The sequence below is a fragment of the Indicator indicator genome, chromosome 13, assembly GCF_027791375.1.
Source record: "Indicator indicator isolate 239-I01 chromosome 13, UM_Iind_1.1, whole genome shotgun sequence".
In the NCBI taxonomy this organism is placed as follows: domain Eukaryota; kingdom Metazoa; phylum Chordata; class Aves; order Piciformes; family Indicatoridae; genus Indicator; species Indicator indicator.
The window spans coordinates 17,672,803-17,690,978 of record NC_072022.1 but is presented as its reverse complement, the minus strand read 5'-3'; positions in this window follow the sequence as shown (position 1 = coordinate 17,690,978).

Genomic DNA, 18,176 nt, shown 5'->3' with positions numbered 1-18,176 from the left:
CTCATTCACCAGGCAGTGCCTGGGGAGGTGGTTTGACCAAGCTAGCTGAGATCCCCTCGTGTTCCAAATGCTTCCAGTGGGTGCTCCTGGGCTCAGGCCCTCTCTCAGCTTTACCAGGTGATGAATTTGTTCTGTCAGTTGCATGGCCTTTCATGCAGCAAGAAAGAAAACCATTACAAATGTAGGGAAATATGATTTAAAAAGATTCTCTGAGTAGTCAATGAGCTCAGGGATGGGAGCAAGACCTAAAACATTCACAGAAAACCCCAGGCACTAGAGCTCAGGGGTCAAAACTCAACCACACTTCATTAAATAACCAAAAGAGCCTTTGAAAAGTCTTCCTGGGGCTGCCGTTTCAACAGTCGGCTGAGCTGGCTGTCAGCAGTGTTTCTAACTCTTCACCCACAATGAGAACCTAATTTGCCTCACTCTGCTGCATGTAATGACTTCTCTCCACCCTGAGAAAATGTGCTAATGCTGGGAGCTGGCCACTCTTCTTCAGCTGGGCACTCCAGACTGGGTAATATACTGCATTTGTTTTCTTTCCCCGAGACAAAAAAGGTCTCCTTCACCTCTCTGGTCAGTCTAGTTATTGCTTCTCAAGTTGGCAAGTCATTATTTTTTTGTCTGCCTTGAAAATATGAACCTTTGGGGTGCAGAGTCTGTGACCTTTAGGACAGACCCTTATCTCACGACCTCAAGTGCAGCCCTAGTGAAATTGCTGCATCTGTGAGGAAGGAAGGGGAGACCTCTCATCCATTTCAATGGTGCTGAAGCCCAGTTATAATTCACACATCACTCACCTTCCCTCAGCAGCCCCTCTTCTCAGTATTGCCCTGACTTTTTTGATCCTTCTGAGATCAAGCACAGCTGGCAGCTCTCCTGCTACAACACTCTGTGAGCTGAATCTTAACAGCCCTGCTGCAACAGACCAGGAAAATAGAAACAAAAAAACATGGAGCTGAGTCAATGTAAATAAAATAAGGGCAAAGCCCCCGCTACCAGCTCATAGGAATTAGAAATTCAGACTCCAGAAAATTCTCCAGGCACAGATTTCTCTGTAATTTCAAGTAGACACATTCTAAATGCTTCAGAAAGTTTTGTCCATATGTAGCCATTCTCAGTGATTAAAAAGGAGGAGCAGGAATAAGGTATTTGGAAAGCAAGATGATAAATTGCAGAATGCTTTGTGAGAAATAATTAAAATACCATTACATGGTTAAATGGTTCCAGTTGCTTACAACTAGATGTGGGATGGTATTGTCAATGAACCTGGTAGAGCTGAAAACACAAGCTGCAAAATACAAACAATCAGCCATCAGTCAACCTCCAGAGTCAGTGTATCTGTTATTTGTTGTCATTTAAACTGCTTTTATTTACAGACTTTGCCCTTATTTGATTGTGGGTCAACTACAGCAATCCAAAAACACAAGAAACAAGAGCTGGAGCTTGTAGTAAATGTATAAAATAGCCAGCTCCTGCCTTTTGGGGCAAACTGTCATCTCTCCATGAAGGAACAAATGTGAATAAGTACCATTGCTTCTCCTGCTGCCTCAACAGAGCTAGTGCAATTTTACCACCCTTTTTCCTACTCACCAAATGGATCCAGGGGTTTGGTTGCTCTTGTAACAAATACTGGGGCAGGGTGGATTGCAGTGTGTGCATCAAATCTTTAATCCTTGCTCTTTATTTGTATGTTTTTTCCTACTGTTGGTCTACCACAAGTCTCTGTGAAGGCCTGCACCGTGTCTGAGATTGTGTTTGCTCAGAGCAACATACCCATTGTAAAGGTATAATCCAGAGCCATATCAAACAGCTGAAGGGAGACTATGTCCTGAGATTCAGATTGGATGTTAGGAAGAAGTTTTTCACCATGAGGGTGGTGAGACACTGGAACAGGTTGCCCAGGGAGGTGGTAGAAGCCTCATCCCTGGAGGTTTTTAAGGCCAGGCTGGATGTGGCTCTGGGCAACCTGCTGTGGTGTGAGGTGTCCCTGCCCATGGCAGGGGGGTTGGAAATGGATGATCCTTGAGGTCCCTTCCAACCCTAACAATTCTGTGATTCTATATGAGGACATACATGAGAGTGCATTCATAGTATAGAGCTGTAGCCTAAGGGGCAGAGGTATGCTCTGCTCACCACACTGACCCTCAGCCTCACCTGGCACCCAGGAAAGTGTGGTACTATTCTGGAAATGCATGAGTTAAAACACTGTGGCAGAAGGAGAGAGAACCACTAATGACCAGCCCTGTAGCTGCCTGCCCAAATGCATGTGAAAGAGGCAAGGTTTGACTCTTATTCGTGTGGATGTTCATGCTACATACCATTGCTGGTCATCCTGAGGAAAGGCTCTAAAATGATGTAATAAATGCACCACTTAGGTCTCTTTTGCAAAGGTGCTAATGAGACATAAATGTTGCAGAATGGTTTATGGAAGAATATGACTTTAATTCTTCATAATACCAGACAGAGTAATGGTCAGACATCAGGGGACACAACATTTACACTGCAATTAGGCTAATGATTTGTCCTTGACTGAAACGTATCTGCTACAAAATCATTTGGCTTGAAAACTTCAGAGAGTTTTGCAGCTCATCAGTATTTGTTCAAGTGAATAATCAGCCTCACCCTTAATATCATGCCTGATTGTTGGTTTGCCTACATTTTATTTCTGGACAGGGTTCATGGTCTACCTTCTTCTGCTGCAGCAAAGAGACTACCCAGAGATATTTCTGTCCATGGGGGTATTTGCATGCTGTTGTCAAATCATCTGGCAATCCATTGCCCATAAAAGATTTGTTCTCAAGTTTTCCAAAAGGTGTTCTTCCTTACCATTGCTGTTTAATCATTTCCAGACCACACCAGAGACCTCTCTTATGTTGTCTGGGCTGTACAAGGAGATGAAGTTCCTGACTCACAGTTACTCACTGCTTCCCACTGACTCTTCCCTTCATGCCACTATATCTCAGTGGGAAACCTGACTTCACTGCTTGTCCACTCCAACACCTTTTCCAAGGAGGTGTTATGGCTGAGGTGTTCCCTGGCACTCTACTGGCATGATAGGAGGTGAATTTGTTTGCTATGCTGCACAGTATCTCTTTGGGTCCAGCTCCTCAAGCAAACCAGATCACATTGCATGCTCGGTGAAGCAGGAAATAGCAATGACAGACAATCTTTGTGCCATCTGTCACAATTATTAGCAAATGATGTTTTATTTATCTCCAGATCAGCCATGAAGACAGTGACTCCCTTTAGAAACAAGTTTCATGACAAGTCCTCCTTTGTTGAGATCTATAGGTTAATGGATAAAGAACTACAAACCTGCTGTTACTGTGCACAAGGAGATGCTTACAAAGCAATACCACAGCTATGTACCCATAGTCACCAGCCAGGCTGGAAATACTGCTGGTGCAAAAAGGTCATTTAGGAATATCTGCTCCCATTGAGCCATGTTCATTGGCTACTAATTAATTCCACTGACACCTTGAAGTTACCTATGTAGGCAATTCCATATTGATGGGGCTGGGAATGGGCCATCACTGGTCCATGCAGATTCACAAAGAATTTGGCTTTCCTGCTCACAAGAAATTCCATTGCTTTGCACTTTCCCCTCCTCCTCTCCTGTCGTCAAACAGCACACAATAGCACATGATGACATCGAATTTTTCCAAGAAATTTTCATAGCAATGTATTTTTCACAGCAAATGGAAAACATCTGAATCACATTTAAACTTCTCTTTAACATAGAAGTAATTTTAAGATTTTGTTTTTTAAGCACAGCTCAAAATGTGCTATCCAAGAGTGTCAGAAACACGTTGGTATTCCACTTCTGTTTTGCTTACAGCATGCTTTGTTGAGACTAGTCCCTTTTAAAACATTTCAACTTAAATCAAAACAGCATTTTCCTTTGAAAAGCAGCTTCCATTTTAAACACCATCAGATCTGCATTGGTTCTCAAACTTGCCCTTTTTTTGCATCCCATCCAAGCATTCTCAGTTTGCAGTTTCCCAGACTTCTAACATTTGCTAAAGAATTAGGTCTGTGATGCCATGAGCTCCTCAACCAGCCCTCTGGCAATTGTAAAGCCTCCAACTGCATTCTTACAGCTAGCCAGAAAAAAAATAATCTGCTTGCATATCAGATCATATCAGCTCCTCAAATCTCACTCATGTTTGAGTATTAGGTCCAAGAACCTGGTTGTGGATAATGTCTTACTACCTCATGCCAAGACAAATGGAGATGTCTCTGAGGTCAGTAATCTATGCCTTCTGATTTGCTCACACTCTTTCAGTTGCTAGTGAAAGAAAATTCTTCTCCATTCATGCTTACATTTTAATTGCATGCTCCCTTCTGGAGGCAGGCAAGAGTAACATCTATCATTTTATTTCGCATCTCTGCCTCAAAAGCATCTGCTCCACTTGTGGTGATTCATGAAAGAGCAGCTGCTTGCTCCCATTCAGTGCCAGCCTCACTGGCACATGTTCATTTACCTGCATTTAACATCCTGATGGAGTCAAACAGCATTTCAAACTCACTCACTATACCCTTCAGATTTGTACACATGAAAAAATCCAACCCAAACAAACAACAAATGTCTGGCTATTGTCCCCAGATAGCTGCATCTGTTTAGACTGGTTTCATCCACTCCAGCAGCACAATCCTGCCAGTGTCCTGATTCAACCAAACAACAGTAAATGCTCAGTGGGTCTACTTTTGCCTAGCATTTGGCACAAAGCTGGACCTGAATGGAGAAAAGTGAGGGCATCTGGTTTATGTCAACATATAGATACTACCCAGCTCCTCACATAAACATCAGCCCCCATACAGGGTTGCTGTATTAATGCTGAGTGCTAGTTTTTTGCTTGCTTGGCTTTGTGTTCCCTTTTCTCTTCAGGTCTTCAAGGATACAGTTTTAATAAATGCCAATAGTGTCAGCAGAATCCATTCATATCACTCTAATTTTAAGTAATTATTGTTGGTTCATATCAAAACAGACCCAAGAAACCAGGCTAAGTTACCTCTTCTTTCTTTCTTTTTTTTTTCCCCTGGGACGTTGCATCTCTCTTTTGCTTTGCTCGTATCAGTGAGCCAGACTTCTCTCCCACAACCTCTCTCATTGCTGCCAAGCTCCTACACACAAACATCATTGGGAAGATGCCCAGAGCTCACTCCAAACATCACACTTTGCTCAGTGCAGCTCAACAGCATGCAATTTGTCTTATGTGAATGTTATGACAAAGGGGGGCCCAAGGTCACCACCTTGTAAGCTCTACCAAGGTGATTTAGCTTTCCACTCTCACTCCTAATCTAGCTGCTCCTCTTAGTTGCCTGTCTGTATCTGAAGCTTCCTGATAACCATTGTCATGCACACAAGCAGCATCCAGGTATTTCCAGCTGCTCTGCATACCAGCCTGACTATTAGAGGGAGACAGACTTAGCAAGTGGTTTGGACTCAGTGTCTGGCTATACTCCAGCCTACCTGCTTGCTTGTTTTCTCTCACTTATTCCTCACTGAAATGTAGCAGCATGCCTCCTGCCTTACACCCCTCTGCTGTAGCAGCATCTGGGCAACTCAGTCTCTAGGATGTCCTTTCTATCCATCCTCCACAAGTAAGGGAGTGTGTGTCAGGTGCTACACAGATGTCAGGAGACACCTCCTGCTCCAAAGAGGTTCTGTTCTTGCTTTGTTTGGTCCCAGCTGCCACACATCACCTGATAGCAAACTTCCTGAAGGTACACCAAGTCTCCCCAGTTTGGCCCAGCACACAAGCAAAGAGGTTAATACAACAGATGCTTTTGAGCAGTGACTTCATCAGCAAGTGTGGTCCAAATCTGTGCGCAGATGCTTGTCTGCCACTTACCAGCATAATGCCAGACCATCCAGATCTGAGCAGCTGGCAGGGTGTCACCTCCTGTCACCAGCTCTTTCAGTTCAGTGGGCAGATTATATTTAGTTTCTAATAGGTGATGTTATGAAAGGAGGTGGAACAAAGGAAGATGTGGCAGTGAAAAGAGAACACATCATTCCAGTTAAAAAAAAAGAAGAAAAAAACCCCCACAACAAACCTGTGTTCATCCTGGCATTTTCAATTGTGCTTTTATTTATGATGGATCTTTTTTTACTATTATTATTAATATAATTTTTGGAAATACAGTACTGGTCAGGAAGTCAGCAGCTCTCCATTAGAGCACTACAAAGTGAAACTGTGACTACTCATTTCACAGGCTAAAGGTAACTTATATTAGTCTCTGTTTAGGCAATGCTTTTACACTAGAAACACTAGAATAAGAAGAATATGAAGAGCACCTTGCCTAAAAGCAAGCTCTAGGGCTATTGTTGAGAACCCACAGCTGCCTGACAGACACCTTAGCAGCACATCCCCTTAGCTGCTGTCACCTTTATGACTTATTTGGAATAGCTACTGCATTATTTGATTTTCATTGCTTTGCTCTCAGGTTGTCACTTAGCCTTTCTTTTTAAATACCATATGCTGTAACCTCCCTCCCCCTGTATTTGATGATAGTTAGAAGTTCCTGCTACCTCTCATCCCTGGCTGTAAAAGCAGAGCAGGCAGGATTAATGCTAGACTAATTGCTTTAGTATTTTCCTTCATCTTTGAGAGATAGAAAGCACCAAATGATTAAGTAACATTGCTAGCAGGTGACAGAAAGAATCCTTGCAACAAGCCCCACCTGCAGCAACTCCTTTTACTGCCTCAAACAACTCCTGTATGGGTCACCCTGTTAACTAATCAGTCAGTGCTCATTAGTTGCTTCAGGTGTGTCTGAAGAATATAGCCAGGCAAGCAAGCCCTCACAGAAATTACTGGGAAGCAAGACTGAGTTTAGGTACATCACCATATGCCTGTTTTGGAAGTAGGAGGTGGAGTGAAGGTCACCCAAGATCACTTTTCCTGTGGCTCACTACAGACTTCTCTCCTCTAAGAAGAAACACTGACAGGTGGACATCAAAGTACTTCCAGGTACCTTACTCTAGATAATTGTCCTAGATTGCACAGAGACTGCATTGCAAAGCAGATGATAGATAAATTTTGCACCTGTTAAGCTCAGTTTGTTCAGTTGAAATACTGCTTCTGCATTGTCTGTATGGAAAAATTAAAGGCAAACATGCTGATGCTTCCCTGCCACTTTGAGCTCAAAATGAGCTCCTTTGAGTTTTGGGGTTCCAGATTCCTTGTATTTGCAAAGCTGACTAGATAATATTGCTGTGCTCTGTTCATCCTCATGTCCAGTTGCGTGCTAAATAGATGTTTTGACTGGTGAGCTTAGGAGTAGAGCAGGGTAGATTCAGGTTAGACATTGGGAAGAAGTCCATTACTATGAGGGTGGTGAGACATTGGAACATGTTGCTCAGAGAAGTTGTGGACATCTCATCCCTGGGAGTGTTTAAGACCAGGCTGAATGTGGCTTTGAGCACCCTGCTCTAGTGGGAGGAGTCCCTGCCCATGGCAAGGGTGTTAGAACTAGATGATCTTGAAGGTCCCTTCCAGCTCAAGACATTCTATGATTCTGTGATTCTCTCTCCTTCTCCATGTTTTTGTGAAATTTGTTATTTTCATGAAGCTCCCCTAGACTAGCTGTGGCAATGCACAGGCTAGCCTGGACAATTCCCATTTGGATGAACCCAAACTACTCTTTTTTTTTTTTTTTTTTTTTTTTTAATCCCTTTTAAAATTTTTTCTTTCTTTCTGTTTATTTACTGTTCCTTATATGCTGGCTCATTTGGTTTTTAAGAATCATAGAATCATAGAATCAAGAAGGCTGGAAGAGACCTCAAAGATCATCGAGTCCAACCTGTCACCCTAAACCTCATGACTATCTAAACCATGGCAAGTGCCACATCCAATCCCCTCTTGAACACCTCCAGGGATGGTGACTCCACCACCTCCCTGGGCAGCACATTCCAATGGCCAACCACTCTCTCTGTGAAGAACTTTCTCCTCACCTCCAGCCTAAACCTCCCCTGGCGCAGCTTGAGACTGTGTCCTCTCCTTCTGTCACTGGTTGCCTGGGAGAAGAGACCAAACCCCTCCTGGCTACAACCTCCCTTCAGGTAGTTGTAGACAGCAATGAGGTCACCCCTGAGCCTCCTCTTCTCCAGGCTAAACAGTCCCAGCTCCCTCAGCCTCCCCTCATAGGGCTCATAAGAGACGCACAGAATCTTGCAAAAGCCCAATATTGTGTCCATGGCTTGCTCTGCACAGCAGCAGTCAGATAATCAGGAAGGATAAATACATGTGAAATCCATAACTGGTTTGTACCTTTTGCACCGTGCCGTCAGCTGTGGATAGTACAGGCTGATGAACACACTGGGAGTTTATCACACCTTTCTGAAGTGCCTGTGGAATGTGGGGGGAATTGTGAGTAGGTTATTTTATCCTGTTCTGCATTTTCAGAGATGTCTGAGCTCCTGATATATGGCTTCAGATCTGAGGGTGAAGGGTTTGTTTTTTTCGTCATAGCTGTAGCCTTCTAGCAACTGCACTTCCCCATTAACCCTTGCTGTGTTTTCAGGGTTGGACAACCATCTACAGAGATTAGTGGTGTTTTCTGTAGATGGAGTTAGACAGTGCCCTTCAGGTGCAGGTTATCCTCACAAGGAAATGCAACCAGCCATTTGCACTTCCCCCTGCATTAAGCACACCCCAGAAAGGTCAGTAGATGGCTGGCAGGGTGCCTCTCGGGCAGGATGGCAGCAGGGGGCCTGGCAGTGGATCATCCTGCTTGGAGCTCTCCTGCTGGCATCCACCTCTCACAAGCCCTGGGTTCAGTCACATTTCTTACCCCAGGACAACCCTTCTTGCCACTCCAATAAGGCAGTTCTTTTGAGATGTCTTGCTTGCTCTGGATGCTCTTGCATGGAGGTGTCAGCTTCTGTTGCTTCAAGGTGTGTATCAGGAGCACTGTGATATTTGCTCCTGCGTTCGTGATGGGAGCCCTTCTAGCTTCCCCCCCACCTACTTCACGCACAGATGCACACACTTCGAACTGCCCAGTGTATCTCAAGAGAGTGGAAAGTATTTGCTAAAAAAATTCATGCAGAAGTTATTTATGGCCTGCCCCACATCAACCCTGTGGCAGCTGTTACACGACGCTGCACAAAGCAGCCCTTATCTGGAGGAGCACACAGGCACTTCTACAACCCACAAGTTACCAAGGGGCAATCCTAATGACTTTTCAATAAAATCCTAGGAATTTGAGGCCTGGACATTCAATTTAGATGTCAAATCTTGTCAAGCAGTCTCTGCCAAGCTAAGCATGCCTCCCTATTCAAAGGGAGTTATTGCAGAGAGGATCAGAAAACACTGCACCACCCTGAGGTGTGATATCTTTCTGCATAAAAGCTGGGGGCAGGCATAGCTGGGTTGTAGTTCAAAATTAGGATTATTTTCTCTATATATATGTTGTAGAAAGTGTTCCAATATCCTGTGGAAGGAGAAGGAGGTTTACCCCTTGGCGGATCCTGGGCCCATACCCACAGGTCTGGGCACAGAAAATTGGTCCTGGCTCACAAATGCTCTTCACTGCTTGAATGCATTTCTGGTCCAGGTGGCTTTTGGCTCAAACTCTATTAAAAGTACATGGATCTCATAAACCCCTTATTAAAAAAATAAAATAAAAATTAGTCAACATAAACTGCAAGGGAGACCCAGCCTTTTGTTCTGGGCTATCTCCACCTTCATATAGCTTTTTTGATTACGTTTATGATCTGCAGTGGTCTCACAAAATTATTAAAGATCTATAATAAAACTTTCATCCTCACCTATTGCAGTAAGGACATGGGAAATGAGCTTATGCTGAAAAGAATGCATTAGGTACTAGATATAATGACCTTGCTGGGATGCAAATCTACTAGGGGAATGACAGGAATATTAGCACTTCCCTGCTCAGCTGTTCAGTATCAGTGCCCATGAATCAGTAGCTGGTAGAACTTAATTCCTCAATTTATGAGATGGCAGAGGGGAAAAAGTCATTGAAAGCCTTACTGCTGTCAAATTAGGATCACACACATTGGCTTTCTCTGAACCCATCAGGTCACTCACCTTCTCAAGGAATTCAGATTGGTTCGACACACTTGTTTTCATCAGATCCCTGGTGACAGGTCATTATCATTTCATTATCTGTTCAGTACTAATGATGGGATGCTCAGCAATCACTTGCAGGCCCCTGCTCCTGGAATGACTAGTCCTCAGTGCCCCTCCCTGCCCTCTTTTTCAGATAAGTATTACATACACTTGGCCTTTTCCACTCCTTTGAGGCTTCTGTTGTCATCTTTGCCTCCTCAAAAGCAATTACTAATGGTTCAGAGGTTTAGTCTAGCTAATTCCTTAAAGCATTTCAACATTCTCCTGCTTGAATACAAGGGGGTTTAAGTCTGGATATTGTTTTAAATCATTCTTCCACTATGCTCCTTCAGCATAGCCTGTTCCCTTAATACAATTAACCACCTGAATTTATTTGTTTGTGAAAATTAGAACAAAATATATTTTGAGTTCTTCAGTTGATGTTGTTTAGGTTTGTTGGGGGCTTTTGTTTGTTTGTTTGTTTGGGTTTTTTGGGAGGTGGGGATGTGTTGGTTTGGTTTGTTTATTTCTCTGCTCTTTTCCCCCAGTAAGTATTGGGCATCATTTATCGCAGCCTGTTCCCTTTCCCTTGCACCTTCACCTCCCTTCTTGTAGATGGCCAGGCCAAAGTGTTGCCTTCTCAGGACTCTTCAAAGAAAAAGGAACACAAAGAAACCTTCAGAGATGGTGAATTAAATGGCATGTACATGCTGGTAACACCTATCTGTTCTTGGAAAAGCCTCCATTGAACCATGGGACTTTGCCAGAAACACCTGGGTCAACTCTGAAGGAGTTTGTGTCCCTTTAGGCATTTGCTAAATTTAGTGCTGTTAGATCTACCTTGGGTAGATTTGAGCAGTTTAACTGAACCTGTCCCTGTGTGTTATCTGGGTTCCCCAGGCTGAGAAGAATGGCATCCTCAGAGCTCCCACCAAGGAGCCAGAAGAACTTCATGCTGCCTTAGCTGTGTGTCCAAGTCTGTCCTGTAGCTCTGTAGAGTTGGTCCAGCACTACCTGTGTTTTGCTATTGAGGACACATCTCTACATGAAATGGACATGAAACTGAGTCATTTAGGTACATATATGGGAACTCAGAGGAAAACTACTTCTGATTAAGCTTTTCTATGGCTTCCTGGCATTCCTGAGTTGTTCTGTGGGATGGCTGCCAGCTGCCACCGTTCAGAGAACTACAGATTTCTTTTCCTGATGCTTTTCTACCTCTTGCAGCTGTAAGAAGTGCTAAAACCACAAACAGTGAAAATCAAGTGATTCAGTTCTAGCTTTCCAGGTCTAAATCAGTTATGAGCTACTAAGATCAGTAGCACACTGATGTACAAGTGCCTACCAAACATCTGCTGCTGTGGTTTCCCTTCCCGTGAAGCACTTTGTCATTATCAGAAACAAGATCGTGAACATTTGGTTATCAAGCAGTCACTCATTTGACTTTAAAGGGTCAAATAACAAAAAGAGATTGTTTTAAAGGATCAAAATAATTGTTTTAGCCAATCAGTATTTTCAGCCTGATCTGATTTTAGAAGAGGGCCAGTCTGCATTAAGTCCTGGGGGATGGTAAAGCTAAGCTTGGACAGGCGTCCACACGCACTGTGGTTGACAATGAATGCAGATGAACAGAGTTTTCCCATGTAAGATCATCCCATGTCTGTCTCCCTTCTGAGTTTATCTACTCATCTTAAATCCAACTTGTCAAGATCAGGGACGTGCTGGGACGGAGCATCTTCCGATTTGCCTTGCTTGATGCCATCTAGTGGCTGCTGGAGCTAGGAGCTCTTAGACAAGAGAGCACATTTGTAGAACAATCCGGTTTTGTAAAGTGAATTCTTGCAGTCATGAGCCCGCTCCTAATCATCTGCTGGCATTAATCAATCCAAAAATCCATGGCAGAGCCCGGCACAGACATGGCTCAGCATTGTCTGGCCAGCTGCAGCCTAGAAAAGCCCATTAAAAAAAAAAATTTGTGAAAGTGAATTCTGTGTAGAAAAACAGCATCCTTAAAAAAGCAAATGCTAATGCCTGGCTCTGGGTATCCAGCATGGGTATGGAGCCAACAGCCAGACAACCATTTAAAGCATGGTTGCAGATTTCATGTGAGTCTTTTCCAGTTTCTTCCAAATCTTTCTGCTGTAGATCTAAGTGTTTTAACACCCAGAGCCAACCAAGCATTTCTCTGCTTCCAGGAGTATCCTAGCTGATGGCACTGGTTTGCAGGAAATTCTAGTTAAGACTGAATTCTTAGGTGCAACTGCAGATATTTTAATACCCAAAGGCAAGATGTTTTGAAATTAGCCACAGAGGAAGTTGTCCAATGCAGCCTCTCCTCTTTCTTTCACAAATTAGTTGGGATGAAGTCTGGGGGTTTTGGTTTGGGATTTGTTGTTGTGGTGGTGGTTTGTGTGTTGTGTTTTTCCATTCGTTCCAGTTAGTGGTGTGAGAGGATGGCTTCCAGCCTGCCTGGAATATTCCTATCAGTCTCTGCATAAAAGCTCAAGACTATTTTCTGGGTTTAGGTTTTCCACTAAAATTCATTTATGTTCCCCAATTTTTTGTTTGTTTGTTTTCCTTTATAGACTACTAGTACTCAAAGTGCCTTTTTTTAATGTTCTAATTGAGTATTTGAGAAAATACTAATATTTACCCATCAAAACATCTGGAGTGTGTATGAGTTGCTATAAATGAGATAGTTTATGTATAGAGACACACAAAAAAGTCTTTTTCCATCACATGATCACACCCTATTTTCTGGCCACAAGAAGTTAGCTCTGTGAGAGGTTTCCAAATCTAAATTTTATTTCTTTTAATTTCAGTGATAGTAAGGAATCTAATTCCATTTACTTTCTTGGACTATCTTGGATTGTAGCAAAAGTCTTTCTGGCATTTTCAAAATCTAGAATATTAGTATTTATTCTTAAGTTTAAAGGAAAATAGTTTTCCATACAATGTTTTGCTATACAGTGTTTTCAAAGAGTTTGCTTTCCATACAGCTCAGCAATTGCAACTCTCTAGACGCCTTCTCTTCCTTTCCTACCATTTAAGCAAAGATCAGTGTCGTTATTTGAACTAAGTACTCTTTTAATAGTCACTTACACAGACTATAGATCACAAAGTCTATAACCCTGTAGAGCACAGAATACAAGCTCATGTTCTGATGAATTGTCAGTTGTTTCCAAAGAGTTTGTAGGCAACACGGCTTTGGAAAGGAATGTGGGGCGACTATTTTTGCTTCCACTATTCATCCCTTCCTTTTACCCCCAAATAGCCTCTTTTCAGTTCCAAGACGTGCAGACTCGAAATAGAATCAGCCCTGGAGGATTTTCCTTTACAATTCACTTGGGCATTCATTCCCCAATGTAGGGTGTCTGTTCTCAGCTTTTCAGAAGAGCACCTCCTTCCCTTGCTCCATCCTGCCTGCCTTCCGCACAGCGGTGACCAGGCTAGCTCGGGAGAGGAGTAGTCTCAATTAGGCCAAACAAAGTCAGAGCAACCTCACTGCTTGTCTAGCAGCGAGCAGATGTAGCAGGACCCGATTTTTATGCAAAAATCCCTGTTTTATGCTTAACACTCACTAGAGGGCGAAGCAGGTCTCCATAAGGCAATCCCGCAGCCCAAAGGGAGGTCACCTGGCTGTTGCCTTTGACTCTGGTGTGGGCTTCTATCTGTAGGGACAGACTCACAGAATGTTAGGGGCTGGAAGGAACCTCGAGAGATCATCTAGTCCAACCCCCCTGCCAGAGCAGGATCACCTAATACCAGATCACACAGGAACTCACCCAGGCAGGTCTGGAGTATCTCCAGAGAGGGAGCTTGTTCTGTCGCCCTCACAGTGAAATAGTTCTTCTTCCTGTTTCCATAGAACTTCCTATGCCTCAAACTGGACCAGTCCCAGCCTGCCTTCTGATTTACCTGGTTTGGGACATAGTCAAGTTTGCCTAGAGGCAGCAATTCTTGTGTGTTTCTGGTTTTGAAACACGATGTTAACATCTATAACTTCATTTTGCTTATATAAGAGTACATTAGAAGGTCAGGGCAAGGATTCTTCTAGTCCAGCATCCATCCAGACATGTGTCTTGCTGCTAGGAGATGCCAAGGGAGAAACACATTGAGCTGTTTTCCCCAGAATATCTTCCCAGCCAACCATGGTCAGATAATTCGGGATGAAGAGCTTGGCCCTTTGTAGGTAGCATGCAGATTTCTTCTTGGATTTCTCATTGCATTTTGCACCCCAGTAGCCCTTAGGGATCTACAGTGCTCTTGCACAGAAGGCCCAGACTTTACCTGGGCATTGTGTGAAAGCAAACACCTCCTTTTGTCTCTCTTGAACACACTGCTTGGTTGTTTCACACAATGTCCCCTCATGTTGATTACAGAGGCTGAAGCCACCTTTTCATCCTCAACAAGTTCATTGTGAGTTAAAGTAGCTCTGTCATGTTCTTGCCTATTCTTTTCTCTTCCAGAGTGAAAACTCCTAATGTATGCAGTGGTTTGGAAATTTGCTAAGTCATTCATCCTGTGTGGCTGACGAGAAAGTCAGTGTGAAGCTAGCCAGGGAAAAGTTGGATGAGAAGGCAGTGGAGACAACTGGGAGAGTGAAACCTACAGATGACAAATCCAGGAAAACAACATTTTTCTTGGCATGGCTGCATCCTTAACATATTGAGAAAACCCACTCAAGTTGCCAGTAGAATCCTAGGTGTCTCGTGTGTAGTGGTGAAATCAGTTGATACTGCTCTAAAAGTAAGTTTCTTTCATATTGGCATGCACTAAAATGCCTTTGGAGAGTGCTTATGCAACAAGAAGCCCTGACTCTTCAAACTACTGAGCTACCTGATTCTCAGCATCTTGGTGAACATTAAAGCTCCTGAAATTAAGAGCAGAAATATTTGGGTGTTCTGCTTCAGGATCTGCTGACCAAAAGTGACTTCAATCTAAAGTGTTCCAATTTTGGGTGAAACATTTAAAAGAACTTCTACTGCTCTTCACAGACTGAAAACCTCATTTCTCGGCCAATTCAGCTAGAAGGTTTTGAGTAACAAATTTCAAATAAATGTCTGCTCCATCACTCCATATTCTGCTACTTACTAAGTCCTGCTCATGTGGAGAGTGGTGGTCGCTATGGGCCAGTTTACATGGCAGAAAGAGTTTGTCTGTCAGTAGGTGTACCTGGTACCATGGAGGTAGCTTGAGCTCCAGATGGAAAGAGCTTGGACTGGGCTGACAAGGAATTTCATACAAGCAGCAAGGTTTCCTTTTCCAAAGTGCCAGCATATTTTTCTTGCATGGGAAAAGCTTTTCAGTCCATAGAACTGTATTCTGAGGTAAGAGAGTCAGGTCAAAAATAGCACCTCAGGCAAATTAAGACAACAAACCCTGAGCCAAAAACACCTGTGCTGAGGCCTTGCTGATAGAATTGATAATTGCTTTTTGAGTTGTGTGAGCGTCCCAGATAGAGGCATTTATCTGAGATTTTATTACCTTGAAATCCCTGAAGTGAGCAGAGTGCATGTAATGGTCAGGGAGGTCTATCACAAGGTGAAGGAGGCTGGAAAGCCCAGGACTTTCCAGGCAAAAGGTGCAGGGATTTACATCAGCAGGTAATCAGCTCTTACTGACAGTCTCAGGAGAGCCTGGTGAACTATCTGTGGGCAGTACACATGGCCCACATGATGTAGTGGCACCAGAGCATGCAGTATTTGCTGAGCTACTCTGCTTTTGGGAACGGCCAACTCTCTCAACTCACACTGAGAGTGCCATGAAAGTCAATGGGAGGTTGTATTTTATTTTGGTGTATTTACATTTGACCTTACTGCAGGAAGAACAAGGATCTAAGGCTGCATTTCTTTACTTTCACTGACTTAAATTGAGGCATCTGAATGCCTAGGCTGGACTTTTTGATTGCTAAGCAGCCACAGCTCACACTGAGCACAGGGATAACTGTAAATTCTCATCACTTCTGGAAAATGGGCCATTAAATAGGTCATTATGTATAGCATTAGCTGCCTCATTTCAGCCACCCAGGCTGAAGAAATTTGGCTATTGGGAGGCAAGCAGAGACTCAGATTAGGTCTGGGTGCAGCAATGCTGCCCATGCTGTTGTTTCCTGCTGCACCACAGCAGTGCAGGCAATTAGCAGAGCCTCCAGTCGCATAGTAAGAAGTCCACACTGGCAGTTAATAATCCACTTTCTCAGGGGGCAAAACCTTCATGAAACTGTGTTTCCAGAACACAGAGGAGATCCACAGCCCCAGAGGTCTTCTGCAAGCGGCAATCAGTTTCATATTTTTAGATCATTGATCCATGCCTGGTTCTTGGTATCCTGCTGTGAAATGAGCTGACTGCTGTCCCCTTTGGAGCTTGCCTGTCCACAGGTGAAAAACCCTGATTCCTCACGTAAGCAGTCTCCTGTGAACATCAGAATGGTTGTACTGCCTCAGCCTAAGGATTCATCTATCCCTGTGCTGTCTACAGCAGTGACAAAAGCAATCCACAGGAAAATATGTAAGACCTTGGCAAGGACACGCGACTCTCTCAAATACAACTATTTGCTGCTCAGGAACTGCCAGAAGAACCAGAAGTAGGTTCCTCTGTCTTTAGCAACCCAATGCATTTCACTTACAGAAAGTCTCTCTGTCCTTGGTCTCATGCAGACTTTCAGCATCCACAGCACCCTCAGACAGGGATAGGCTGTGAGGGTGACAGAGCATTGGAACAGGCTGCCCAGTGAGGAGTCTCCTTTTCTGGAGACATTCAAAGCCCACCTGGATGCGCTCCCGTGCAGACTACCCTAGGTGATCCTGCTTTGGCAGGGGGGTTAGACTGATCTCTGGGGGTCCCTTCTCGCCTCTGATGTTCTGTGATTCTGTGGTTCTGTGAATGAATCTAAGAAAGGAATTAGAGAGAATGGATATGAGGAACAATTGGAAAGCAGCATGAGAAAGCAAATCAGCTTTTTTTCTGACTCAGTTTCTCATTGATGCAGGAGAAGGAGACCTTTCCCAACATGGTGGGCCTTTGCTGTGGCTTTGGATTTGATTAATGTTTGTGAAGAATCAGGAACATATGGGGGAGGGGGGGAAAAAGTGTTAGTGAGGTATTTAGCATGAATGTGAGCAAAATAAGCCAACTGTGGGACTATGGGATGACCCCACCCAAACCCACATGTGTTCTATAGGTCCCGGAAACAAAGCTGAGGGCTCAAATAGCATCATTGTGCTACAGTGAGCTCTCTTTTTTGCAACATTTAATGATAAATGTTTAAACAGCTGCCCTCATAGGATTTGGGGAAGGAGAGCAGAAAGGCATTGTCTTGTATAAAAGCCACAACTGGACCTTGGCCAGAGTTGGAGAATTTGTAGGTGACCCGAGTACATTTTTCATGTGTTTTGCTGAATCCCCTGCATGGCGTAACCTTCTCTGTGGGAGATTTAGCCAAACAGTCTGAAGAAAAGAAAGAAATGTGGACAAACCAGCTTTTGTGATTTATTGCCTCAAAGCCATTCAGTAGAGATTGTCCCAGCTGGTCATAAACTACATATTTCCTACTTCAGTGGAGGGGAAGAAGGGTGCTGGATGCACATTTTGCCCAGATAGAGATCTCTATTCTTTAATTTATCTCCTGCACTTAAGACAAATGAATAGTTGTGTTGATCTTATCCCATGCTTAATTTCTTGTTTATTTTTGTCATTTCTGAGTCGTTTCCCTCTCTTCCCCCCTGCCTTTTTCCCCACCTCTACTCTTTCCAAAGTCAGGTGAGATTAACTGAAAGAGAAACAGGCCCATCAACAAGATGGGATGTTTCTTACATTAGATTTACATATGCCTGGAGGGCTGATAAAAGTCAGAAATCAATGACCTTGGAGATCAAGGCAAAGCAAACATTATTTGTCTCATATTGTTAGTAGCCATACCACCTCATCTGCTGTGGTCCCAGAGAACACAAATATTCAATGAATACTGAGTCCTTCTCTTAGCATTGCTGCCTGTGATTTTCTTACTAAGTCTGGACTGAGATTATAGATCCATTAATAAAAACTGGGAAGACCTGAGTATATGTCTGCATTAGTGTTCCAGTTCAGATC